Raw genomic sequence first — 2,474 nt, 5'->3', positions numbered from 1 at the left:
AGCATGACTTACTGTAATATAATCACGTTGATCAAGTGTCATTATATTATATTAACTCATGCTTCAATTCCCAACACTACTTCAAAAACATTCATAATTTAAACTCGAAGGTTTACAGAATATAGAAACTAAACATTTTCCTTTAAGATGTAATACAGATAACGCAGGAGATAAATGATTTCAGATAAGGATAGTTATGAAAATATATTTAGAAATATCGAGGATATTTATAATGAAAGATACGATGATATCTTAGAATTTCTAATATCGCAGGATGATGAAGAAGATTGTTCGTAAAAGTTTAGAGTAAGGAGCAAGATATTCATTAATAACTTCAGTAGACACTGAATCATTTGGATTCTTTGAAGGCAGGTTTAGTCTTTGTGATTTGTCTACAGCCTCCTTCATAGTTTCGCATAATCCGCTTTTCGGTACCAACTTTTCTGAGTTTTGCCAACATACTATTCTTTATCATCAAACCTCCGACGACTAAGGTCGTTTACGGTTGTCTACAGTTTCTGCTAATTCTTTCAGCTTTTCCAAAATTTGGAGTATTGATTCGTAGACTGGGTGCTTTTCAAAATTTCAGAATGGAAAAAACATAATTCTAAGAGATAAAGGTTATAGGTATACATATAACTGTTGATGTAGAAATGCTGCGAGATTCCAAATACTGTTTGCTGATTTTCGGTAATTGGTATGGCAATTCTTGTTACAATATGCGAATGAGTATATGATAGGGTTTTAATGAAAAAATATAATGGTTTTTTGGAGAGACTTAAGTCAATGAGTAATGAAGTTGCTGGTAAATTTACTGCTAATGTGATGGGATATAAATGGTTCCCCGGTAACGACGACGAAAGGCAACTTATATCAAAGTTATAATAAAGCTGATCCAAATGAAAGTCGAAGTTGATTTGCTGGAGCTGTGACAAAATTGGCTAATTTGGATAGGGATTGTAAAGTGATTTTCGGAAATAACAACGCCAAAGAAACTAGCACAGATACGTGTTAAGCGTTTACTCAGGTTCCGAGTGTTTTCAGGTGCATAACTGTATGCATCAATCTTTTCTTCCATAGATGAAGTGCGGTTGGTTCATCTTTTCGATTGAGGTGTCTTCAAGAATCATGAAAGGTTTGAATGCAGATTGTAATCGTCAAGATACAAATGAGGTTTAAGATGAAATTAAGTGGCAAACTTGAAGAAATGTTTAGTTTCATATGTTATAATCAATATTTTAATTCATTTTTAATTGTCCAAAGTTAGTAGTCCACAGTTTGTAGTCCAATAATTCATATATAGTTTAATATATAATATTCGAATTAATTAATACGTGTCGTGACCCATTGTATACAAGTCTCTGACTCGATCACAACTTAAAGTATATATATTATTTGAGAATCAACCTCAACCTTGTATAGCTAACTCGATCATTACCGCATATAGAGTGTCTATGGTTATTCCAAATAATATATATAGATGTGTCGATATGATATGTCAAAACATTGTATACGTGTCCCGATATTTAAAATGCGTAAATAACAGTATTTAAATGACAATAAATAAAGTGCGTAAAAAAATAACAGAAATTAAATGACGATAAATAAAATTGCGAGAATTAAAATTGCGATAAATAAATGTAATAAGGAATTAGCAGTTAGCTAGGAACAGTTAGCTAGGATTTTGTTAGCGTGGTTTCTTAATAAAATTTCTCATAGTTAATTTTTTTGTTTCTAACAATTTTTATTTTTGTCCAATGTTTTCTTCATTATGCCACTTGTTGAATTCTGATAAGTCAAAATCCAAATATGAAATTGAATGAAAATGGTTATTCCGTGGTGAACGGATACATATATCTGTAGATGTAAGTAGGATAGTAATTGACTGTCGAATCAGGTTTGAATAATGTTCAGTGTAACTTATTAATGTGAAATCTAAATATTCCTCGGGTATTACCTACCCGTTAAAATATTCTCACCATTAACAGTTTGTACGAAAGAATTTTTAATTACAATCTTTATGAAAATATACTTACATATATATTTTCTTCAGATGTAATCATGGATTTAATGAGTCAATGTGATATTAAACTCATCAGATTTACGATTAGAACTATGATACATAATCTCTAAAACATTAGAGTTTACATAATCATCATGTAGAACGAAGATAATCGATGTAGAACGATATGTAGAACGGAGATCATACAACGAAGTATAGATGGTGATATTGAGGTGTGTGATGTTGAGGCTTGTGATATTGGTGGTACTGGTGTTGATGTTAGTGGTACTGTTGGTGCAGGTGGTGTTGTTGAAGCTGGTAGATTTTGCACCAAATTCACCAAATTTATTACTCGAACGCGAAGCTTGTTGACTTATTACTCCAGGATGATTGTCGGTCGGAACGAGCGGATGAATAAGGTTCAGAATTGTGGATAGAATATAATCTTGTCGAGTTACCTCGGAAATGAGAC

This window comes from Rutidosis leptorrhynchoides, chromosome 1 (assembly GCF_046630445.1).
Source record: "Rutidosis leptorrhynchoides isolate AG116_Rl617_1_P2 chromosome 1, CSIRO_AGI_Rlap_v1, whole genome shotgun sequence".
NCBI lineage: Eukaryota > Viridiplantae > Streptophyta > Magnoliopsida > Asterales > Asteraceae > Rutidosis > Rutidosis leptorrhynchoides.
This window is presented reverse-complemented; position numbering follows the sequence as displayed.